This window comes from Cupressus sempervirens, chromosome 7, assembly GCF_028749045.1.
Source record: "Cupressus sempervirens isolate cs-2001-9-10 chromosome 7, ASM2874904v1, whole genome shotgun sequence".
NCBI lineage: Eukaryota > Viridiplantae > Streptophyta > Pinopsida > Cupressales > Cupressaceae > Cupressus > Cupressus sempervirens.
Window position 1 is genome coordinate 138,807,428 of NC_143124.1, and position 27,468 is coordinate 138,834,895.

Here is a 27,468-nt window from a genome sequence, read left to right on the forward strand (position 1 = left end):
CTTCTTCAATATGATCTCCAACTTGTGATGAATCTCCTTTTTCAATAAGCACTGGAGATCTAACTTGTGAATCTTGTAGGTTGCCAACAGTTCCACCACCAAAATATGCTGATATGGTTTTGCGTTTTGGTAATGGTGGCCTCTCTGGGCTGTTAGGGATCCTACCAGAACCCTTGTTACACCTCTTGTTTGACACTGCAAACTAATAAAGGCTGCAAAAAATAAATCAACTTAGTTGCTGAACAAAAGACTCAAATAGTGACGAGTCAAAGACTGTGAACAGTGACAGTAGACTACTTAGACTACATTTAATAACAATAATATGATTCATTTTCATAAAAAGGGTACTACTGCTACGGTACTACCCAATAAAATTCACAAACCTATAAGCTATCTTAGCATGTGAGATGTCTAGTCACCAGTGGACACTAGACAGTAAAACTAAAAAAATAACTAGTACCAGTACCACTATCCACATAAAAAATAAATTAAAAATCACTTGCCTTCTATGAAAACCACGGTCTACGAGTCAATGGGAAATGCACTCAACACTCTGAAACTTTGGCAGCAATAAGAAATGCTAGTCTCCAGACCAGAAAAGAGCGAATTGTGTAGAATAATGATATCTTATATTCCAATATAGGTTGGCAAATTATGCCGGATTAATAAGCGGGAATGTCAAATGTAGGTGAAATGCACCTTCCTATGCAAGCCCACAATAGGAAACAGTTGGCTAAACGGGATTGGTGGTCGACACAAATCGAGAAAATGGTAGGCGAGGCCCAACCTAAGGGAAAATTATTTGGTTGTAGTAATGGAGAAAGAACGTTGGTCAATAAGAAACAACATGCAAAGGATGATGAAATGTTTAAAATAAATGTATCCAAAACGTATATTACATTTGCGATTGGACCAATATTTTTAACCAATCATGTGATAACTAATGGGTGACTACCACAGATGTTGGACCCAAATCTGATAAATATCCAACGACGCGGTTGACTTACGTTACATGCGCTATTCGCCAAATGACAATTGACCCATGAGACGGGATCGCCAAATGGCGAAGATTCACCGCTAAAGTAATCTCTACATTACATTAAAGAATAGTTCAACCTAAGCAATAAATACTAAGTATTTATGATTTTCATTCAATCTTTAGTACCTTTAGAATCAACAATGAAATTATGTACCCCTATCCATTGCAACTTTTTCAAAAGATTGGTTATGGATGATGCCATTTTTTGTTTTACTTTGTTAAATTTCCCCTTAAAAAAGGTTCATTTACAACAACTTTCAAAGAGACACCTAAGGTCTTGATTGAATTCTTAAGTAGAAATGCAGGTTTAATGAATTTTTTGGGTCAAAACTATTAGCCGAAATAATAAAAACTAAAGCCAATTTCGATGCATAATTAATTGTTTGGAAGATTTTACATTTCAAACTACCCATTTTAGAAAAGTTAAAATGTACAATGATTTAACCAATCGGTGGTCCATTTTATCACATGCGAGAAAATCTGAAGCAATCTTTTGGGGAAGTGAGTTTGTTAGAATATAATGAAATCTTGTACAAAATGACTTATTAGCTAGTTTCAAACATTAATTGAATTAGAAATAAACCTTGCTGGTGTGGGGATACATTATAATTTTATTGATAATGATATTTGACATATTATTTTTTTCATACATAGTGTTACATGTACAGAGTTATTTTCAATAGTGTTGATGATTCTCATAAGGAAGTTGCGTCCTTAAGGCTTTACTCAGTCTTTAAAATTTTTTTTAACCTAAATTTTTTCTCAACTATAGGCTAAGGTTGAGAAAAATTTAAAGATCAATTTCCAAATCCAACAAATTAAAACATTAGCTTATGTTATTGTTCAATTTAAACATTGAGGATTTGAGCGGGAATTGGAATTCATAATTCTCAAAAATTCCTAATCCATTGCTTGGATCTGCAAAATGGGAATTGGAACCTAGAGAAATGTGGATTCAACATCTTTATTTGACCCCCAAAACAAGAATTCCATCTTCCCTTAAAATACTTGTTATTTGGACTTCTCGTGTTAATTCCCATTTTTTGAAAATGAGGATTTCAACTAAAGTGAAATTTAATTGGGTTTGACAATCAAATGCCCATTCGGAGACACTTATTTTTGCACAATTTATTTATTTATTTTAAATTAGGGAAAAATTATTTTGCTACTGTTGCACTACTCATCTGTTTGGATTAAATTATATAACTAGTATTGCACATATCTAATTTCTTTCGTCTTTCTTTTAACTTTTTCTTGAATTTTTATTTTGCAATAAACATCGACATTTTTGGCATGTATGAAGTTGGAAGCACCATTAATAGGTCCTTGAATAAATTGAAGATATGGATCGCCTTTCTCACTATAACTTTTATATTCATTTTTTGAACCAATCAGACTTGGAATAATAAATTTCAAAATCAAATATTTTTGTATTTGAACCAAACAATCTTAAAATAAATTCCAAAAACAGGAATCTAGATTTCAAATTCTAAAATTCCAAAAAAAAAAAAATTTAAATTCCAATTCCTAAATAGGAATCATAATTCAGCAACCAAACAAACCCTATTAAGTGCAATCCGAACGATGCCTATGCCCGCTTTAGGCCAGTACAATATCGAAGGGTTTTAGAAGTGTTTTGTTTTTTGAATGCTGGCAACTCTTATCCCTTTTTAGCCCCCAAAATGTGCAAATTTCTACCTCAAAATTTGCAGGCCCCAGCGATGAGGTGCGTACTTCCTTGCTCTTTACATATGTTTGAGAAATACCATCGTTACTTATACTATCGTGATAGCCAGGCAATCTATTTAATTGCTATATTACATTATTCCAAAACAAACGGGGTATTCACTACAGAAAAGAGTCGTTGAGTATGTGCAGAAATCTTATTTTGAAAATCTCCTCTGTTTTCCTTTTTCTTTTTAGTAAGCAATGTAACTTTTTTTATTGTTACATGAATATTCAATATGATATAATTCAGAAAATGTCGTAGTCAGATTGCACCAGAAAATGAGTTAGACTGAGGATACATTTTAACGTATTGAGAATGGGCTCAGATTCGGACTTACTAAAAGAGGGAAACAAATTCCTGATAAAATGAAGGAAAACTCAATCAAAATCGCTTCAAATTTTCTCAAAAAACCAACAAAAGGTCCTTTATACTGTAATTCTGCCGTATTCTTGTAGGCTGCAATTCTGTTTTACACCTGTGGAGAGGCTCGGGTATAAAATAGCAGAAAGGAGTGGTTAAACTTAAGTATTTCTGCTTAATTTTTGTGTGTGTCATTTTGTTGATTGAGACAAGGCTCTTCGTTTGAGTCTACTGGCCTTGTCACAGCTAACTTGGCTCGGGTCTTGAGTTATGTCGAGTCTTTTAGCAGAGTGCCAAACTTTTAGCTGCCTACCTCAACATGGCAAAGCTAACATCCGTGGACTCAAACCCTGGTCTTCTTCGTGGCATCCCTTGATCTTTGGGAATGGTTGAGGTCCCATGGGCAACCTCGTATTTTGTTTTCTTTAACTCTTTGTCAATTTTAAATGAAAATGAAGAAATATTTATTTTTGTTCTAAGAATAAATGTGAGAAATTAACTAGGAAATAAAGGCACTCATCAAAATTATGATTCTAGAGAAGATAAAACAGGATTCGCTGATGTTTCCTGCGTTGAACACACTGAAGACTGAGAGGGTTGGGGCGAGGGTGGAGGGTCTGGAACAAACCTTAAATTTTTTCTGCTTATCTTTATCCACCTATTCGTCAATGAAAGATATTGCAATGAGCACACATACACATGAACACCTGATTTTTATATGAAACCTGAATGTGCAGAAAACCACGGTGAGAGTAACATTTACTATATAAATAACTTGAATACAATATGAATATTTTAGGCTAAAGGCCAAAGAGCTCACTGCTCCGGAAAAGAGCCCACTGACTAAGACGCACTACCTTAGAGCAAGCAACCAGAACTTGCAAATCACTAAAGATCACTTCCTTAAAGGCAAGATACAAGATTTTACAAGCTGCCGAAAATGCTGTGATAAGAAGCAATCAGAAAGCATGATCAATGAACAGCGACTGGATTATTATCAAACTGTGATGTAATTGTCTATGTTGACAGTGATCACTCTCTGTAGCAGCAACCATTATCATTTTGTAGCAGTGCTATTGATGTGTATAACATCGATTATCATTAATGTCTTAGTATAACCAAGGAATTAATGATTAGCCTGAATTAAATAAAGATTAATAATAAAAGAAGGCAGCGATCATGAGAAGTTATAACTCATGAAAGGTTGTGTCCATTTATGGAAAGGTAGTTGTTTGATGCCTTCATAAATGGATAAGATTTTTATATGGAGGGAACCGCAATAAATCCAATCAGTCAAGTACCACAAACAAAAGATACATTAGACAGATTGAAATGCAATCAGAAAACAAGTACTTTAAAATCAAGGAAGGTCAATCAAGAATGGAACATTCTATATAAAGGAAATGGTCTAAGTTTGACTTCTAGAGGTCTAACAGAAAATACATCAGAGCTATTCTCAGATCAGGGAGAATACATCAGACTGATATTATATCAGATCTGCCTTTCTCTACACTCTTATCCTCTCAATCACATATATCTATCTATCTATCCATATATGTATGTATGTGCTTATGAATAATAGATAATGCTTAGTGTATATGGTAAAATATAAGATACACTTACTGTTTGAAACCCCATCTTGTAGGAAGGGACTCGGGTAGAGGAGGGTTATAAGAAGGTTATGCAAGTAGATCACACTAGAGTTGACCATATAATTGGTTCCCAGGGACAAGTGGTCACTTACATAGAAGAACCGAGAAACCCCCTTGTGACCTCCGCCCAATTCCACAATGATGGTACTCATCTTTAGGAGGATCAGACATTGATAGGGAAAGCAGGTACAAGCAACCCACTAAGCAAAAAGGGCTTTTGTAGACATCCACTCTTGGGCTTAGCATAGAAATTGCTTCGGGTGGATCTATCTTTTTTCTTCCTCTAGACCCTTATGTGTATCTACAATATTGTGGATATGGATAATATGTACGCATGATGTGATCTTGTCTAATCCTTATGAATGGAATTATATATATATATATATATATGTTGCTTATGTTATGATTGCAAGATTCAAATCAAGGATCATATTATTTAAAGAAATATTAATTTGGTAAGATATAACCCTAACCTTAATTTGTTTCAATTGTAATTCCAGGGCAAATTAGGAAGGAGACAGTTGTGAGGTTTTCACACCATCATGCCATTGCAAATGGGGACCCCTTCTTTCGCTTGGCAATAAGGTGGTTGTCCTAATTTCAATGTCAGTTTTATGTCTCTAAGTCTAAGATATGAATTTCAGCAACTTTGGCTTGTTAGGGATATAGGTGAGAGTTGGGCCAAGCTGGAAACCACTCTCAAACATCCTGGCTGTATATACATAAAAATAACTTCAAGTCTCATAAAATATGTGACTTGAATGTCATACTTTATGTTCTCCCTTGCCACTCAAAACCCTTATGTCTGAAATGCCACAACCTTGCCCAATGAGACCTTGAATCCCGAAATGGAATACCCAATGAGCCTAAGATTTCTGAAATCCTCCATTGAGATCTCTCTAAAAAATGTGAAATTCTGAAATACCTTATTACTTTGCCCAATACTGAGTTTCTGAAATTCGGTATGTTTGATTTTGCCCCATAAAGCTAGATTGTCTGAAAACTCTTGCTCAATAATCATCAAATTTCCGAAATGCTTGCAATTTGCTCAATGAAACTCTCAAGTCCTAAAATGTTCAAGTGATTTCCTAATTAACCCTAAATACTGTTTTAGTTGAGATTGTTACCCAATAGAGCTTGAATTTCTGAAAATGTTGGGTTGTTAATTCTTGCCCAATAGGCACGATAATTCTGAAAATGCATAAGGATCTTGCCCCATGCAGTAAGAAATTTCCAATAGTCTTGTGTATTCAGCCCTTAAAACATGTAATTCTGCTAAAATATGACAAAGGATCTGGCTTAATGCTTGATGAATTTCCAAAATGATTTATGAATTTGCCCAATCTCAAGTTGAAAGTTCCGAAAGAGCTTATTGTCTTACCCAATGGAAGTTTGCATTCACAAATGGATATGTCCGATTTCATCCCAGAAGGTCAAAATGTTCGAGAAATTGCATGGTAAATCTTTCCCCATGAGAGCTCATAATCCAAAACTCTTCAAGTTAGATCAATGGGCATGAAAATTCTGAAAGTTTGCTTGTTTTTGCCCAATGGATGTTGAAATTCTGAATCACAACAATGAAGTTTGGTCCAATCAAGTTGGGAATTTTGAAAGTCTTGTGATTTAGCTCAATGGGGATTGGATTTCCCAAAATGGCTAGAGGTTTTCCAATTACCTCGTGATTTCAAAAATTGTCTGATTGGCTTTCAAAATTCTGATTGGACAATCATTTTCATAAGTCAACCCTGAGGAAGAATTGGTTATTCATGAGCACAAGATGAAATTTTATAGATAGGGCCATGAATTAAGCCAGGTCAGCTGATATTAATTTTATAGATAGGGCCATGAATATAAGCCAGGTCAGCTGATATTAGAAGGTAAAAAGGAAGAAATTTTCAAAACAAATATTTCCCTTAAAGAAAGGTGGCCCAAATAGAAAGGGCGTGTTCCTTGTTTTAGTTGCCTATATAAGAAACGTAGGGACATCGTTTCAAATCACAAAACAATCACCAATCATGTACTAACCCTGATTGGTTATATGTAATGTCCCCTTTTTTAGCAGGTTCCTGCAGTTGGCTAGGTTAGTTCACCATTGCGACTCTAGTGAGCTGGCAGTAGGATTTGAGGGTCTTAGTTATGTGGTTATAGGCTTTCCAACAACCTATGGTGTGTTTTGGCTCCATTTGAGGGACTTACTATTTATAGTAAGTCAAACTATTTGTTTCGATGAGCTCAGTTGAGTTAGAGGAGTTGGGTGATGCTCTCGGTTTTTATTTCAGGGTTTCGATTTGGGCTCCAAGAATCTTGGAGGGAGCATCTATTTATAGTAAGTCACCCCATCAGGTTCATTCATTGTCTTTCATCATTAGGATCACTTTGGTGTTGTTAGATTTCGATTCTGATGCTTCTTCAGTTGTTTTCGTAAGACGGGTGAATTGTTATTATTCATCTAAATACGTTGAGGTTGCTATTTTTGTTGGTGTTGTTTGTTAGTCACCTCAATATCATAGCTCGTTAGAACCGGGACGAAAAGTTTTAAATTGTAGGAACAAGAAATAGTGGCCTTGTGTGTCAGAATTTTAAGTTATGGTGGAAAAGGTCATTCTCTGGAGCCAAAAGCAATTAATAAATTATATTAATGACACTTTAATATATTCTAATGTTGTGTAGAGTAAGCTTCTTAAGTGGAGTTCTTTTGGGGAAACCGGTGCCATTTGGAGATTATAAATATGAGGACATTTGATGAGAAAAACATCCAATTATTTGATTATCTTATTTTGCTCTTGTTGTCTTTGTGACATTTCTGAGTCTGAAGTTTGTGCCCTTGCTGAATTATAAGGTTTTGGGATCTACAACTGAAGTATTGTAGATTTAATTCTGAGAATCCATAGTTGAGGTATTGTGGACTTTTGAGTTTTATTATTGTCTCCTCTTTCTGTATTAGTTATGGCTGAAGAGCATTTATACAATTGAATATTATAATTTCTTTGTTGCTAGACGAGGGTTTAGTCTGCAGATTGGAGTTTGGTAATTCTGGATATCCTAGTTTGTTCAATTTGCATTAGATTAACGTGTTGGATTTACAGCTTGAATGCCAAGCGTTCTTGTATTTGGCGTGATTTCTCTATCAGTTTTGGGCAGCATTTGTAAGGGTAGACTGTGAATGACAGATTGAAATTGGACCAGGCGGCTTTCAGTTTGACTTTGCAATTACATTCTACGGCAAAGACCAGGTTCTTAATTTGTAAAATTCAGTTTATATTACATAGTTTGAAAGTAAACAGACTGGCTTCAGATTCTGATTTATAGCAATCAGCTAACAATTAAATTCCCTTTTCATTATATTGCTACATGGTTTGTTGATGAATGAATTCAGAGGTTGGTGTGAATCATTTCAGAATTGTTTATTGGCGTTTGGTATTTATTTATGCAAAACTTATAAGGCCAAAATTAAATAAATTTGTGATCAGTTTGCTATACACAGTGATATTTAGTTTGAAAATTTAAGACATCATATATTCAGTGGTAATTGGGCTGCTTGCCAAGTGTTTGACAAAATGTCAAACCATCGAAATGTGAAAAAAATTGATGCTTGATTTAGCTATAACTAGACAGGGTTATTACAGTGGTATTAGAGCGGTTTCCTGCCAGCTTGCAGGAATTGGGCCCAGTCTTTATTTTGTTCGGTGCTGACTTTGAAGATTTTCAAATCTGATTTCTAGAGTGACCAACACTTTATTTTCTCTAGCTATGGATAGACATAGGACTGGTAGTTCTAGAAGTCAAAGGAGTAATGAGGAAGTTAGCGTAAAAATGAATGCCTTGCAGGAGAGTTTGGAGAAATTGAAGCTTCATCAACAGAGGTTGGCAGAGAGCTTGTTGGATCCTGCGATAGTTGAGAGGGCAGCGAGGTATATGGTTTCCGCCTTTAGAAGGCCGACATCGAGGTTGTAGGGAAGGAAGTTTGAGTTTTCCTCGACAGATGTCCATGATGCTGATGTACCTATATTTAGTATGACACCTGCTAGCCCCATCCGCAGTGTTGATGATGGACTCATTTCACAGAGATTAGTAGATGTGTCAGTATATATTACATAGTTTGAAAGTAAATAGGCTGGCTTCAAATTCTGATTTATAGCAATCAGCCAACAATTAAATTCCCTTTTCATTATATTGCTATATGGTTTGTTGATGAATGAATTCAGAGGCTGGTGTGAATCATTTCAGAATTGTTTATTGGCGTTTGGTATTTATTTATGCAAAACTTATAAGGCCAAAATTAAATAAATTTGTGATCAGTTTGCTATACATCCTAATATTATGTTTGAAAATTTAAGATATCATATATTTAGTGGTAATTGGGTAGCTTGCCTAGTGTTTGATAAAATGTCAAACCATCGAAATGTGAAAGAAATTGATGCTTGATTTAGCTATAGCCAGACAGGGTTATTACATTATAGCTTAGACAAACTACATTTTCCTTAACTAATGAGCTGTTTCATATTTTGTTAAACACTTGGCAAACAAACTCTGTTACCTCTGGAATGAACCTGGACTGACTCTACTATTTTTGCTGATAGATTGCAATATATATCTTCCTTTTGTTTGTGTTATATACCTTTTTGGGTTTTTACTGTATAAATGCATAAGAAAGAAATACAATCACAGAACTCTGAAATTAAAATATTCACACAACCAAAATAATACTGATGTTTTTATTCAATATCTCATAGATGCAACAACATCAGAAATTCACAAATAATTAAAGAACCTAATATGCACAATAGGAGTGCCTGATATTGTAGCCTGTAATCCCACGCCAAGGACTGTTTAGGGATCATTGGCACTAGACTTAAGTTTGTGATAAACACTACCTTCCATTTTTAAATGCTGGCTCTGCTATATAGGTGTCAAGTGTTGCCTGCAATGGTTTTTGATTGCAACTAAGTGAGTGCCGAGGTAGCATTATAACAGTCCGACAATGTGGGGAATTCCCAGGATCTCGATGAAGCCCAAAGCCAATCTGATTGACGCCAATCTGCAGGTGTGAGTTGCTTGATTTCTCCCCAAACATAAGCGTCCACGTGCAGCAGTCAAGGTGTATCAATGGTAGTCGATTGAGATGCCTAACGTATTCATTCAACCCGCCTAAAAATGTAGTAATCGAACCACTTCCAACAGCCAAGTCTCAGCGCCAATGCACAAGATGTTTGGTGTTTCTAATGCAGCAGATTACTCACGCCTAACAGGGAAATTGGATGCCCAAAACTAGTGGGAATGAACACTCAAATGCAGATATGAATTATTGCCAACTCCCAGCCCCGAGGAAGCCTTCCTAGCAACAACAATGACAATAAGAAGACTCAATAATTCAAACTTGAACAATTCTCAGAATTTAATCTACAATACTTCAGCTGTGGATTGCATACATAACTCAAATTCAAACCCTTATACCTTAGCAAGGGAATTGAATTCACAAACTAGGAAATGCCTCTCAAGAAAGCAACAAAAGCAAAAAGACAATTGGATGCTTTTCTCACCAAATGGGCTCATATATATAATATAATTTGGCACTTAGCTTGTTCATCACACCTTTCACTTAAGAAGCTTCATCAACACAAATTCATTTTAGAACATCAAATATCATAAAGTGCCATTATAATAATGAGCTTCAATAATTAATTAATAAATAGGAACCCAACCATCAAATAATCCCATCCAATGCACATGATGACTAAATATCAGTGCCACCAACTGTGCTACAAAATATGGTAACTGACCAAAACTGACTTACTAAAAATAGCAAGTCCACAATTGAGACCCTCAAATCCCACTATTAGCTCATGAGGGTTATGATGATGAACTGGCCACAACTACAAAGACTGCTAAAAATGAGGACATTACAACCCTCCCTTCCCAAGATTGCTTGGCCTCAAGCAATCCAACAACACATTGAACTCCAACCTCTACTTTGATCCCATATGATGAAGCACATGATATCTCTGAAATCACCAATCCAACTATATACCAATAACATCATTAGGGCCATCAAAATATCCTACAACATAGCGGTCAGTTTCTACGCTGATGGTGTAGAAGTCAGGGCATCACCATATGACAACTCTATAGAAGATCTCAACATACTCTCTTTCACTGTATCCACCCAACTATCTTGCCACCAATCCCACTTAGGCACGGACAAACTCTGGCCCCAATGCAATCCTTGAACACGTGAGTCAAATATTAGACTGTAAGTACTCATCACAATATATACTCTTCTTCCACTATGACCGTCTCTATCCTTATTCTTAAGCTGGTGTGATGACTACGCCTCAATCTCATCAGTATAAACCCACATAGCCCGGTTTGTTGCCCCCTTTGGTCTCATTGCACAAGTATGACCCTTAGAGAAAGGCCCCTTGCACCCAAAGCAAAGTTGCATCCTCTTCAGGTCCTCTCTAGAAGCATCACCAATCCTCCTAGTTGACTTACCCTTGTCCTTAACAACTGATGGGGTCTCCTCAACAACAGGCAGAGGAACTGAAGACTTTGAAGTAGACTTACCTTGAGAAGATGACTCTAAATGCCTTACTTTCCTCATGCCTGCTATAAGGAAGATGGGTCCAATGACTTAACCCATCGTTGGAGTGGCTCAACCAATCCCTCGATGAACAACATCACTCGTCTACGCTTTTATATAACATAAACCATAACTAAGGGCCTAAAAAACACACTGATGTAACCCTCTAGACCACCCAATCGCCTTAGTTGAGCCAACTCATGGAAGTACACCTCAGGATCCTTCATATCGAATCTCTTGATTAGTCGATCCGCAAACTCTTGATAGGAAGTGATTTCATCATGTCACAAGGAGACTAACCCATGGTGCCACCATTCATGGGCTACTCCATCTAGATGTAGAACTCCAAATCTGATAGCGTCCTCCTCAGTAATAGGATGCAATGCCAAGTAAGTGTCAAGCTGATGAACCCAAGCTCAAGTTGTCACTCCCTCACTGACATCAGAGTGCTCCAATGTCATCTTACTGACAATCTTACTCAGACCAGTCTATTAGGGCCTTTGTCTCTCAAGTGTAGGCATTTCTCTGGGATGCTCTCGTTTCTGAGTTAGGAATTTCTCAAAATTTAGATGTTGTTTTATGGCCTGTGGTAAAGCATCCCACTCCGCAAAGTGTGCCACTACGTCATTTGCGAAAGGTATCGCCTTAGTCTAAGTATCGGATGCATCTATCTTAGGTCTCAAATATGTGGGCCTCTATGGCTATCATTGTCAACCCTGTTAGTGAACCTGTCCCGATCCTCTACTCCAGTCCCAACGCCATCTCTGTACCTCTCATCTACTCGGGACCTATGTGACCTGACATAAGCATCACAAGCACCTTGCTCCCCTGTTACAATTTCTAAGAAGAACAATATGTTGCTACGTGTCTCTAAGTTTCTGCAACACCTCAGGAATATGGTGTTTTTCATTTTCCCAGTCCTTAAATGTCTCTCTCGCCACTCTATCAATCTTGGAGCCTATGTCAGCATCTTTGAGTCCCACACCAACAGAACCTCCCAGACGACCATTATCCCTGTCGCCAATAGAATCAAATTCAATATCAGGCTGTCCATCCCTAGGTGGAGAGGTGCGACCTCTACGGGTATAATGCATACTTGGGAAAAACCTTAGAGCCACAAAACTAAATAACCAATCACTTAATAAGCACTGTCAACTTTTGATAATGCACTGATCACAAAACATTGAGCCCAATTCCTTGCAGGTTGGCAAGAAACTGCTCTAATACCACTGTAGTAACCCTGATCGGTTATTGCTTAGACAAACTCCATTTTCCTTAACTAATTAGTTGTTTGACATTTCGTCAAACACTTGGCAAGTAAACTTTGTTACCCCTGAAATGAACTTGGACAAACTCTACTGTCTATGTTAATTGATTGCAATATATATTTCTTCTTTTTGTTTGTGTTCTATACATTTTTGGGGTTTTATTGATATAAATGCATAAGAAATGAATACAATCACAGAATTCTGAAATTAAAATATTAACACAGCAAAAATAATATGGTGTTTTTATTCAATATGTCATAACTGCAACAACATCAGAAATTCACATATAATTAAAGAACCCGATATGCACCATAGGAGTGCTTGATATTGTAGCCTCTAATCCCACATCAAGGACTGTTTAGGGATCATCAAAACCAGACTCAAGTCTGCGATAAATGCTGCCTCCCAATTGTAAACACTGACCCTGCTATATAGGTTTCGAGTGCTGCCTGAAATAGTATTTGATTGCAACTAAGTGAGTGCCGAGGTAGCATTAGAACAATCCAACAATGTGGGGAATTCCCAGGATCTCAATGCAGCCAAACCCAATTCGATTGGATGCCAATCTGCAGGAGTGAGTCACTTGATATCACCAAACATAACCGCCTACGTGCAGCAGTCAATGTGTATCAATGGTAGTAAGTTGAGACGCCTAACACATTCATTCAACCCGCCAAAAAATGCAGTAACCGAACCACTTCCAACAGCCAAGCCTCAACGCCAATGCATAGGATGTTTGGTGATTCTAATGCAGCAGCAGAGTCACGCCTAATCAGGGAAATTGGACGCCCAAAACCAATGGGAATGAACGCTAAAATGCAGATATGAATCATCACCAACTTCCAGCTTGAGGAAGCCTTCTTAGCAACAACAATGACAGCAAGAAGACTCAATAATTCAAATTTGAACATTTTCCAGAATTTAATCCACAATAGTTCAGATGTGGATTGCATACACAACTCAGAATCAAGCCCTTATACCTCAGCAAGGGAATTGAATTCACAAACCAGGAAAACCCTCTCAAGAAAGCAACAAAAGCAAAAAGGCAATTGGATGCTTTTCTCACCAAATGGGCTTATATTTATAACATGATTTGGCACTTAGCTTCTTCTTCACACCTTTCACTTAAGAAGCTTCATTAACACAACTTCATTTAATAACATTAAATATCATAAAGTGCCAATATAATGATGAAGCTTTAATAATTAATTAATAAATACAAACCCAACCATCAAATAGCCCCATCCAATGCCTTGGGTGGATATTTTGCGAAGGACAGTTTTGGGTAAAAATCCAGTCGCAAATAGGATGACCAGCCACAGCGTGTGAGACAGTCTCTCCTACCTTAAAGGGAAGGCTCCCCCTTCTTACCGTTCCTTGGATCAACTCAAGGTAAGCAAGAAGTCGAGCGATTTTATAAAATGGGTGTTACCAATATCCTTTCTTCTTATCTTTCAAGAAAGAGTCCGCTTACTCGTGGAGCGAGTAATGGGCAGGGTGAATCGCTAACTACACTTCTATCAAGAGCTGGAAACAGTGATACCGATAAACCTTCACTAACTCAAAGGCTAGCTGAAAATGTACCGGTTTGGCTCTAAGTCCGGTCGTATTTCTATGTTGTAATGTCCCCATTTGTTGCCAGCATAAGAATTTCAGGGATTAGCTTAATATTGGATCCTCGTAGGCTAATGAGGATGGTTAGAGAGTCTTCTGAGGATTCATTCATCTCCAACATTTAGGGATTTATGGATTTGGCCTTCATTCAATATCATTTGGACTTCATTTGCCATACTTACTATGTATAGTAAGTCAGGAGTAATAGAGATGGACCCGTTCTATTTTTAGAAAGTGTATTTGGTCACATGGGGAATTATGAGGAGACATTCCTATTTCAGACGGCATGGCAATCAGACAAGTATTTCAAGAGATATTAAAGTTCAAGTGACTTAAGTGATTTATTTAAATATTTTAATGTTATTATAAAGTTATAAAGTAACTTATAATAATAAAGTCACTCTAATATTATAAAGTGCAAATATAAAGTTACTTTATGACAAAAGTAACTTAAGTGACTAAAAGATGAAATAGTCTTTTATCCCACATTGCTAAGTTGTTCGTACCTCTCTTCATTTCGAAGTTATAAAGGAAAACATTTGCATTGGGATTGTTACAACGGATATATGTTATCTTCTAAAATCCTAAGAGTTGCTTAAATGAGACTGGATATTTCCTAAGGGCGAAACCCCTTGAGGAAAAGAGTGAGACTAGACGTAAACCTAGTATCTCACATTGCACTATCAGATTTAAGTTCGATTTGATACTTTGGAGAATAGGCAAGAAGCTGGAGTAACTAAACAGCGGGAAGAAGAACAGGTCGGTGTATGTTGTTAGCACTTATAGATCACCAGTTGATGCTGGATGACAGTCAAGGAGGCAGTCATTCCATGGTCGAATATATTGGTGGAGTCTTTGCGTGAGTATAATCTCTATTGTTTTAGGTTTATACATTGCCAACGTTCTTTCCATATAGTAGAGTTCACGGGATAGTGGGACGTAGACAAACCAACATATTAACTCTCCTCGCGGTGAACATCCTACACATGAATACCATCGTCTCAGGATTGATAGACAGGAGCAGTTAACAGGAACAACAACGACATTATGGGTTACTACAAAACATGAAATGTATTGTTAGTTGGAAAAACATTGGTATTAACTTCCTCCACAACATGAGTTCATTTCCTTTCACAGCACCGGTGGGCAGAGCAGGTTCTTAGTGGTAGACGACAGGTTGGCTAAGTGTTTGGAAGTGGTGACGGGCTGAGTTCTTACTGCACAATCAATTTCCCTTAACGACATTCACCATTAAAACAGGTCTGTTAATCATTTACCCGCTTTGCATATTAGTTATTGTACACTTGTTAATCTTTGTAAGGAGCTGTAACTCTATCATTAGCATATTGCATAATATATGTTGATTCGATGTCTTGAATGTAAAACATTATCACTAATTTCTGAGTTAAAGTTTCTAATCCCAACTTGCTTGAAGTTTCGGTATCATTGGTTGACATATTGAATTCAAAGCAGTAGTATCAATAAACAGTAAGTGATAGTCCAGTATTTATCTTTGCTTAAGTATTTGATTGCATGACAACTATTTGATAAAATTTCCGCCAATCAAAGTACTCAATGTCTGATTTATCCGGGTAGAGAATATTACAGTGGTGTTCAGTTATTTTCCTTGCCATTGGGATCCGAGTATTTCTTGAAAGTCTGTTAGTAGTCAACACAGTAAGGTTATAGTGGCAACAGTAATTGATAGTTGGGTTGCACATCAATTGTTTGTGAAATTCCTCTAGACAGAAAATTTAAAATATCGTTTCAATTCGAGCAAAGGTCATTACAGTGGTATCAGAGCTATATATTCTGCGAGCCTATGTGGTTTTTTGGAAATTGTTTATTAGAGATTTCATCAGAAACATTTTTACAAAAGGTTTAATCTAAATTGTTTGAAGTTGTATTCTTTTGGAGGTGGAAGGGTATTTCTTTGTGAGAAATAAAGTGAAGCACTTTGTTTAGAACCTAGTTTCTTGCCATCTTGTGGGGTAGGAAAGTTATTTTATTTTCTAGAAGCCGGTGGAGTAATGAGGAATTTAGCACAAAAATGAATGCTTTGCAGGAGAGTATAGAAAAACTTAAGTTTCATCAATAAAGGTTGACGGAGAGCTTGTCGGATCCAGAGATAGTTTAGAGGACAGCGAAATATATAGTTTCTATCTTTAGAAGGCCGACATCGAGGTTACAAGGAAGGAAGCTTTAGTTTTCTCCGACAAGTGTCCATGATGCAGATGTACCCGTGTTTAGTACGACACTTAGTCCTATCTGCAGTATTGATAATGGACCCATTTTACAGAGATCAGTAGATGTGTCAATACCCTTGGTGGATAGCGGCACTAAGCTTCAACGCACGTTGAGGCCCCTAGAGTTGTTGCAGTTAGTGCAGAGATAGTTGATGCAATTGTTACTACTGATACTTTAGGCTCTCTTGAGGAGGGAATTATTATTGGAGATTTGTATGGGAGTTATCATAGTGTTGCTCTAGTGCAGGAGGCAGTTGCTTCCTCAGGTGGAACCGATGCATGTATGAAGTCACCCAGCTATGATGTCGGTGATTTGGGTGTTACAGTGGAGTCAGTAGATGTGGGTTCGTGCTCTAGCATTATTGTTTCACAACCTGGCATAGAGTCATGTGTGTAGAGTCAGGTGACGATAGTTGTGACATGTGGTAAGTGGTATTATAACAGTATTCCCCAAGATGCATCCATTTGACCCACGCCCGTTGTTGTGCCAAAATGTAGTTTCGAAGGTAGCCTTCTAGCCACTTGTTCACAATCTCTATCTGTCCGTCTGTCTGAGGGTGGTAACTAGTACTTGGTGACAATTCTGTTTATGCTAACTGAAATAGTTCTGTCCAGAAGATATTGATAAAGCATCTATCCTGGTCACTAGCAATATTTTGGGGTAACCCGTGTAAACGAAACACTTATCTGAAAAATAGATCGGCTACCTGTGCGGCCTGAAAATCTGAGGGGATGGCGTAGAAATGTGCATACTTCGTCAGTGTATTAACTGCCACGAAGATACAATCCTTTCCGTTCACCTTGGGAAGTCCAGTAATGAAGTCTACTGAGATACTTTCCCACTTCTGTTCTAGTATAGGCAAAGGTTGCAGTAATCCGACGGGTAGAGTATGTTCGGATTTGTTTTGCTGACAAATCGCACTCTCTTACATACTGTAATACGTCTCCTTTAAGACTTTTCCATGAAATGTAAGGAAGCAAAGGTATGCAGAATCACTTCCTACACTAATCTTGAGAGGACGATTATGCGAATTCAACTAACTATTACAAAGATATCAAGAAATACATAATAAAATAATCAAAATAACAATTAACGCATAACAATGATTACCGTGGGGAAACCCTTCCGTGAGAAAAACCCCATGCTCCAAAATCGGCAACCCCACGCTCCAAAACCGGCATAATGTATTCTCAAATCAAGAAGAATACAATACACTTGCAATGCAAGTTCTTACAGGAGCGCATCACCACAACTCAAACTCGGACTTGGACTCAGACTCCTTCTAGCACCCAGTCTTGCAAACAGAACTCAATTATCCAAACACCTCCCCAAGCCCTCCTTTTATAGCGATTTACAACTTGGAAACCATTTGTGGTCTTACAAAACCATGGGCAAAACAACCATGCCACATGTTACCCACTTGTCATTTGTAACTCCAAGAATAACATTTTTGTCCATAATTTTGTCCTCTAGTTTAGACCCCCATAAAAGTCATATGGTGCACTGTTTATACTCCAAAAATAGCCCTCCTATATTATACTAGGGACAAGACACATTTTTAACAACTCATACACCTTTTTCCAACTCATAAACATGTGGAAAACTACCACAAACAAATTCTAGAATTTTTCGAAAAAAGCTTGCAAGGTTGAGACACAATTCTCAACATTCTCCTACTTGTCGAACACCTTGCAAGAGTCAATGGATCCAAAATGTCAGACTTAATTGCTAGGGGCTAAGAGGCCCATAGACTCTGAACACCATCTGAATTTCTCTATGCTCACGGGCCTAGTTAATGCATCAACAATATTCACCAAAGTCTCCACCTTCTCCAACTTCACCTTGCCGCTGTTTTCGACCATATCGCTCACAAAATGATATTGTACATCAATGTGCTTGGTCCTGGCATGAAATGTCGGGTTCTTTGCTAGGCAGATTGCACTCTGACTGTCACTATAAATTGTCACTGCACCTTGTTTGAACTCTATATTTGAATAGTCTCTTAAGTCAGACATCGTCTTTGCAGGCATGAGTAGCTACCATATATTTTGCCTTTATAGTGGACAAAGCGACCACAGCTTGTCACTTTCTCATCCAACTAATTGCACCATCGAATAATGTAAACACATATGAACTAGTGGATCTTCTTCTATCAACATTGCCAACCTAGTCTGAATCCACATAGCCTTGAATATCCAAGGAATGCTCATTTCCTGTTCCATGGAAAAATATATAGTACTCTGAGGTATCCTGCAAGTATCTGAAAACTCTTTTTACTGCATCCCAATGTGCTCTTCCTGGATTAGACATGTAATGGGAAAGAACTCTCACTACTTGGGCAATGTTTGGTCTTGTACAAACCATAGCACACATCAAACTTCCCACAACACTTTGATACGGTACTTGACTCATCTCTTCCATCTCCAATGTGATGAAGGACATTGTGAGCTAGAAAGCTTTGTTCCCATAATAACAGGAACACTCAATGGTCTTGAATCCTGCATATTGAATCTTCTCAGAATATTACCAACATACTTACTTTGGCCTAGCCAAAGCTTTTTGTTTTTCCTATCTCTTATAATCTCCTTTCCCAGAATGTACCTTGTTGCACCAAGATCTTTCATTTCAAACTTTGTTGAGAGCTGAGATTTTAATTCTGTAATCAAACCTTTTCCTTTGCCAATAAAAAACATGTCATCAACATATAAGGCAATAACCAGGAAATAATCACTATCAGAGTTGTAGTATATACAGTGATCAGATTTAGAGCGCACACATCCCAAACTCAATACATATGTATCAAACTTCTAGTACCACATCCTAGGACTTTGTTTTAAACCATATAAGGATTTCTTCAATTTACAGACCAAATGACTTTTACTTTTCACCACAAAGTGCTCTGGCTGTGACATAAATTTCTTCCTCCAAATCTCCATGAAGAAAAGCTGTCTTCACATCCATCTACTCAACTTCTAGATCATAAGGTGCTGCAATAGAAAGTAAAAGTCGAATGGATGTCATTTTTGCTACAAGAGAAATTTTTTCACCATAATCAATTCTTGCAACCTGGGAGTAACCTTTTGCAACCAGTCGTGCTTTATACTTCTCAATGCTTCCATCTGAACCCATCTTCCTTTTGAACATCCATTTACAACCAACAGGCTTCCGTCCTTCAGGCAATCGTACAAGGTCCCACGTGTCATTCCTCTTAAGAGCTACCATCTCTTCTTTCATGGCTATTTTCCAGGACTCTGAATCCTTTATACCAAGAACCTCTTCTACAGATTTCGGTTCATCAATATTAGCATTCAAAGAAAATATACACCTCCAATCATTAGGAGAATATCCATGCCTTTCTAGTGCTTTCCTCTGTCTACTAGACCTTCGAACAAGGTTCAGGTTTAGGTTCTCCCTCTTCCTCTGATGATTCAGATTTCATAGAGCTCTCTTCAACATCTTGTCTTTCCAAGGGCCTTGATTCAACTTTCTCAGGTGTAGTAGGAAGTTGAATCACATCTTTCTTTTCTTCTATCTGTTCTGGCTGCATTGTAACATACGAAGGCTTAGTTTCTCTAAAAATAACACTTCTGGAATAAAATACCTTTTGTGCAATAGGATCCCAAAGTTTGTATCCTTTCACACCATAACTATATCCAATGAAGATACATTTGACAACTTTGTTGTCCAATTTTGTTTACTTATCCTTCGGCACATGAGCATATGCCTCACAACCAAAAACTCTTAGATATCTAAGCGAAGGCTTGTAGCCTGACCATGCTTCCATTGGTGTCTTATCAACAAGAGCTGATGTAGGAGACCCGTTAGTCAAGTAGCAGGCAATGGCTACAGTTTCAGCCCAGAACTTTTGTTCCAGTCCTGCTCCACTCAACATACTCCTAGCCTTCTCCATCAAGGTCCTGTTCATTCTTTCTGCAACTCCATTCTGCTGTGGAGAATACAGAGTTGTCTTCTCTCTTTTAATACCACAATCTTTACAAAATGTGTCAAAATCATTAAAGCAATATTCACCGCCATTATCAGTTCTCAAACACTTTATCTTCTTTCCAGTCTGCAACTCAACCATTGCTTTAAATTCTTTGAAACGACTGAAAACTTCAGCTTTACTCCTAAGGAAATAAACCCATGTTCTTCTACTGAAATCATCAATGAAAGAAACATAATAAATTGATCTACCAATAGAAGGAACATCAACTGGACCAAATACATCCGAATGGATTAGATCCAAAATACGTGAGGACTTATGAGAACTTGAGTAAAATTGAACACGGTTTTGTTTACCATAGATACAATGCTCACAAAAATCAAACTCAAGATTGCAGTCATTCAACCCATCAACAATATTTTTATTTTTTAAGGTTCGTAGACCCTTCTCACCTATGTGGCCTAGTCTCCAGTGCCATAACATAGTCTTCTCTGCAGGCAACTTTGATTAAGTAGATAGAGCACCCTTGGGTACCAAAAACCACGACCATTTGTTGAAAGAGAAACCCTCTCCTCCAACAAAGTAGTCCTCTTCACCATCTTATCATAAGTACTATTGCACTCAACTGTGCATGCATCAAGCTGGTACAATGTACCCAATCTGCTTCCTCTTGCTATTACCATAGCACCTCTCACCATTTTCACACCTGCTTCAGAAATCTGTACATACACACCCGAATCTATTTAGTTTGCTAATAGATAATAAATTCCTTGCTAGTCCAGGGATATGCAAGAAACCCTCAAATCTTCTAATTCTACCATCAAAAAATTTCACATGAATACTTCCTCGACCAACAATATCAAAAACTAAGTTATCACCCAAATACACCTTACCACCATCAAACTTTTCATACTTACTAAACCAATTTCTATTAGGAGTCATGTGAAAAGATGCACCTAAGTCTATCAACCATGCATTGTCACCTGCATGAGTGGCCAAGGTTGCGATGAAAACATCTCCATCTTCCTTCTCGGATTCAGAATCAGAATCTTGCTTCTTCTTTTTCTTCTTTTCTTTGCAGTCCTTTCAGAGGTGTACAGGTTTGCCACAATTTCAGCAAACCGCCTTGGATTCACCAGGAGATTCTGATCTCCCCATATTGTTGGACTTAGAACGGCCATGTTGCTTTTCGTTCTTGCCTTTTTTTTTTGGTCTTCCTCGAACACTCAAAACCTCTTTGGCATTCAGAGAGACCTTCTCATTTCTTCAGAAAGTAGAGAACCAACAACATCCTCCATCTTCAAGACAACTGAAGTGCACCCTATGGCCATGACAAGGCTGTCCCATGAGTCTGACAACCAACGCAGCAAGATTTGACACCTTTCTTCTTCACCATCGACACCCCAACTGAGGTCAATTGAGTCACCAACATATTAAAACTTTCAAGATGCTCAGAAATCTGTCCACCTTCCATTCTCAAGGAATACAACTTCTTCCTGAAGAAAATCTTGTTCACAAGTGATTTCTCTTGGTAGATCTCACTCAGCTTGTTCCAAAGCTTCTTCGTGGTAGGTTCTTCATGGACATTAATCAAAATCGAGTCTGCAAGGCACAATCTGATGAGACCTATAGCTTTTCTGTCAATCACATCATACTGTACGGCTAAAGTTGGATCTGTGGGCCTTAGCTTATTTCATCAATCGCCTCCCATAGATCTCGATCAATCAATAGATCTTCCACCTTCAACTTCTACATCTCAAAGTTTGTGCCAGAAGAATTGTTTACATCAATCCTCCCCTGATATGCTTGCCATCTTTGTAATCCTGCAACACAGAAATGAAAACCTCTGCACAAGCTCCCACTCAAACCTTGATTAGCTCAAAAAATCCTGTACCCAACAATTAGAACCAAAACTGGTTAGGCTCTGATACCACTTGTAAGGAAGCAAAGGTGCGCAGAATCGCTTCCTACACTAATCTTGAGAGGACGATTATGCAAATTCAACTAACTATTGCAGAGATATCAATAAATGCATAATAACATAATCAAAATAACAATTAATGCATAACACAATTATTACCGCGGGGAAAGCCTTCCGGGGGAAAAACCCCACCCTCCAAGATCCGCATAATGTATTCTCAAATGAAGAAGATTACAATACACTTGCAATGCAAGTTCTTATAGGTTCTTACAGGAGTGCATCACCACAACTCAAACTCGAACTTGGACCAAGAGAGACTCCTTCTAGCACCCAGTCTTGTAAACATAACTCAATTATCCAAACACCTCCCCAAGCCCTCCTTTTATAGTGATTTACAACTTGGAAACCATTTGTGGTCTTACAAAACCATGGGCAAAACAACTATGCCACATGTTACCCACTTGTCATTTGCAACTCCAAGAATAACATTTTCGTCCATAATTTTGTCTTCTAGTTCAGACCCCCATAAAAGTCATATAATGAGTTGTTTATACTCTAAAAATAGCCCTCCTATATTGTACTAGGGACAAAACACATTTTTAACAACTTATAAACCTTTTTCCAACTCATAAACATGTGGAAAACTACCACAAACAAATTCTAGAATTTTTCGGAAAAAAACTTGTAAGGTTGAGACACAATTCTCAACATGAAAACCTCTCCCTGAGTTGTCTGTAGGTTTTGAGGAAACCTGGGTGTCCAGCCAAGGGTGAGTCGTGTACCTCCTTCAAGATTTTCTGCTTCAGTTTGAATTCAGACACTAAGTATATCCAATTCTTATAGTAAATGATGTCATCCACCATTGTGTACCGATCATCCTGAGTGTTTCCATCCATTAGCTCATAGGAAAATGTGTTTTGGAATATTCCACCAATAAATGTGCTTTCCAGTCAGCTAAAATTTGAGTTAGTAAGCAAATGATGGGTTTCTTGGACAAGGCATCTGCAACCACATTGTTCTTTCCCTTTTCATATTCAATGTCAAAATCAAAAGCCCGAATCTTGCTTACTCATTTTTGTTGCCTCTCGTTCAAGTCCCGTTGCTCCAGAAAATATCTAAAACTATTATGATCAGTACGGACGACAAACTTGGCACCCACCAGATATTGTCGGAACTTGGTCAGTGCATGAATGATGGCTAACATCTTTTTGTCATAAATTGAATACATACCCTCTGTTTGTGTAAATTTTCGACTCTCCTAGGCTATGGGGTGTCGATCTTGCATCAGTACTATGCTAATGCCTTCTCTAGATGCGTCACACTCTAGAATGAATGGTCGAGTGAAGTCAGGTAAGACAGGTACTGGACAAGTGCTCATTACTTCTTTCAACTTATCAAAAGTGCGTTGTGCCTTTTCATTTCATTGGAAGGAACCCTTTTTTGTTAGATTTGTTAATGGTGCATTGAGCTGAGAGAATCTTTTTACAAACCTTCGATAATAACTCCACAGTCCAAAAAACCCTCGCAACTTAGAGAGCATTTTTGTGGGGGAGGGCTATCAAGGATAGCCCGAATCTTCTCCTGATGAACTTGTACTCCATATTTACCGACAATATGCCCTAGGTACAATATTTCTGTCATACCAAATTCGCACTTGGATCAGTTGGCGAACAAGGACTGAGCCTTCATGATCCCTAGGACTCATTCAGATGCTTCAGGTGCTCTTCCCATGTCTTGCTATAAATAAGCATATCATCAAACAATACCAGTAAGTACTTATGCAATTGTTTGTTGAAGATGTGATTCATGCATAACTGGAACGTAGCAGGTGTATTCGTTAATCCGAACGACATGACTAGGAACTCATAATGCCCGTAGTGACAACGAAAAGCCGTCTTCTTCCCTCATGCAGATCTAATGGTATTCGGAGCGGAAATCTATTTTTGGAAAATAAATCGCACCATGTAATTTATCCAACAATTCATCGATCCTGGGAATAGGATATCTATTTTTTATTGTCTTTTTGTTCAATGCACGGTTGTCCACACACATGTGCATCGTCCCGTCTATTTTAACCAAAACTACTGAAGATGCAAAAGGGCTAGAATTAGGATGGATCCATCATTTCTCAAGCAATTCATGAATTGTCTTTTCGATCTCGTCTTTGAATTTCTTGGGATGGCAGTAGGGTGTGGTTATAACTGGCTTGGCGCCTGCTTCCAACTCGATAGTACGTTCAAACCCTCGATGGGGAGGTAAGCCAAGAGGAATGTCCATAAAAACTTCACCATGAGCACTCAAGATATTTTGAAGATTGTCATTTTGGTGAGGCATCCGTTGTCCTTTTACAGGTTCTGCCCAAACAAAACAGTGTGCAGCCCATGCAATGTCATCATGTTGAAAGATTGTCTCCATCCGATGTGCTGAAACTTCCTTCAGTCCCTTATTGGCCGTTCCATGCAGAACAACCTTCTTCCCATCGACAACAAAAGTGAAGTCCATTCGTTTGAAGCTCTGGGAGTATTCATCAAGTGTCTCCATCCACTGTATACCTAGAATAACCTCCATATCATCTAGGTCCACTATAAAGAAATCCTCTGTCACAGTGTGATTAGCCACAGTGATACTTAGTTGGGGAACAAGGTGTGTATAGGGCAGAAGGGTCCCTCCGACGACCTTGACCTGGAATCCTGTGTGCGTCTTAGTAAGTAGACCTCTTCGTTTCACCAAAGATGAGTTTATGAAGTTTAGAGTAGCTCCGCTATCGAGCATCACCATGATCCTTTGTCCTTGAAGGGTTCCCCGTACACGAAACACCATACACCTTGGGCTTCTGGCTAAGGCGATAGTTACTCCGCGCCGTACCAATCCTGCAATTCTCTCTGTATGGTTCAGACTAACCATTTTGGTGTCCTCGTGGGGATGGTTGTCTTCGGAGGGTAGATCTTCTTGTTTGTCCTCATCATCGGATACAACTTCAATGTAGTGAATTATTCTTTTCCCGAGACATTTGTGCCCAGAATCTTGTGGTCCCTTGTAGTTAAAACATAGTTTCTTCCTTTGGAATTCGTGTCTGGTAGCTTCGTCCAACGACGGCTTCTTCGGGAGAGGTTTATTATGTTTGCTCCTCGGAAACACCTGAGGTTTGGAATGTGAGTATTGTCTTGCATTTTGTCACCACAAAATGTTGGTAACAACAATTTTTTCAAGCTAGTTTCGCGTTTCACTTAGTTGAATTTGATATTCAATTGTTCATTATTGATTCATTGATAAATTTCAATTCGTATATCAAATTGTTTTACTGAAGGCTTTCGTCAAGACTTTTTTGTTTTGCTTTCTGTCGAGCCTTTGCTTGATTTTTGAGGCCTTGCTTGATTTTTGAGGCCTTCATCGTCCTTTTCTTTGCTTTTGAGTTTCTATTTGTTGGTTTTTAGTCATTTGGTTATGCTCATGTCATGGCTTTTATTTTTTGCTTCGATTCGGTCTAACTTAGAGCTCAATCGGAGTTGTCAGTCAAAAGTTATGGTCGTTTTAGTGCTCCAAAAGTGAACCTTTTTGATGCAACAACACGAATTAAAAATATGATGTTATATTTCTAATTTGACTTTCACTTTTTGATAAATATGACTTAAATTCACTTTTTGTTATGTTTTTAAGTTACTTTATCTTTAAATTTTTAACTTAAAGTGACTATATAACTATATACTTTTAGTTTAATTTTGATTTTTAAATTAAATGCTCATTTAAATGTTACTTTCTAAATGATATTTATGCATTGTATTTATAAATATGATATATTAATATAGTTTATGACTCATTTAGTAACATCTATGAAATTAAATTGAATAAATGGTTTTAAGTTATTAAAAGTGGACCTTTTATATGCAACTACATGTAAAATCCATCGAAAGTGGACATTATACATGTCGTTGCATATAAAGTTCAACTTGTTATCAAAAGTGGACCTTTTTGATGTCATTATATCAAAAGGTTATCATGTAAGTGGACCTTTTTGATGTAATTGCATCAAAAGTGAAGTTTTCATGTCTTTGCATCTAAAAAGTGAGATGTAACTTAAAATATGCAAGTGACCCAAAAAGGTCCGATTTTGATGACTTGCATATTTTAAAACATGCAATAGCACCCAAAAGGTGTGATTTTGATGAGATACATATTATAAAACATACAATTGACCCAAAAAGGTCCGATTTTAACCAAAAACATGTTTTGATATGTGTGATGACCTCCAAAAAGTCCGATTTTGAAGAATAACATGTCTTTGCCCCTCCAAGAGCCCGATTTTGGAGGTTGTCAGAGATTTACTTGATGGTTCTAACATCAAAAATGAATTTATCTTGCTAAGAAATGTTTTTCCAAACTCCCTCCAAGGGCACGTTTTTGGAAAAATCTTCAAAAAACACCATTTTTGGCTCATATTTTTGCTCAAAGAGGAATCGATTTGGCATTTTAAGTGTTTGTCATTGCATTGTGATACACATTTTCAATTTTAGAAGCCAAAACGTTTTTGTTTCATGTCTTTTTTTGAATTACGTTTTTGCTTAAAGTGCTTGAAAAATTGGGGTTTTAATCCACTTCTATGCATTTTGAAGCCACTTTTTTGCATTTTGATCCATGCATATGCATTTGGGGAAGTTGTTTTTCCATTCACAAGTCAAAAACAACTCAAAAACATGCATTTTTTGGCCACGTTTTTGCAAAAACGGCCCAGATTTTTGCATAAAAAAGTCATGTTTTTGTTCAAAAAACTAAAAGAATGGCATTTCAGCCCATACATTTGGATCAAGTGGGGTTGTTTTTGAGTTTTAATGCGTGCTCTTGTCTTTGAAGACCACGTTTTTGGCCTTCCCATGTCAAATTTGACCATTGAATGCAAGAACGGAAAAAGTCAAAAAGTTGTTTGAAAATCCGGATTTGGAGGAGAATTGGTCTTCAAGTCTATAAAACTTGCTATTTTGGCTCTTTAACCTCCAAGTAAGTGGACATTTTCAAATTTGCTCATCAATTTATGCTTATCTTGCTATTTCCATGCATATTATGACTTGTTACTGCACACTTGTCCATATATATGCCATGGAAAATGCATTTTGCCTTTAA

General features: G+C 37.5%; 1 protein-coding gene across 3 annotated transcripts in view; it reads left to right on the forward strand.

Annotated features, from left to right (window-relative positions):
• Nucleotides 1-2,599: 2,599 nt before the first annotated feature.
• Nucleotides 2,600-27,468, forward strand: part of LOC149545899 (pentatricopeptide repeat-containing protein At1g03100, mitochondrial-like) — a 44,027-nt gene continuing 19,158 nt past the window's right edge. For all 3 annotated transcript variants that reach the window (XM_089790875.1, XM_089790874.1, XM_089790876.1), the window contains exon 1: nt 2,600-2,765. The gene's annotated coding sequence lies outside the window, so the exon portion shown is untranslated. The remainder of the gene's footprint in view (nt 2,766-27,468) is intronic.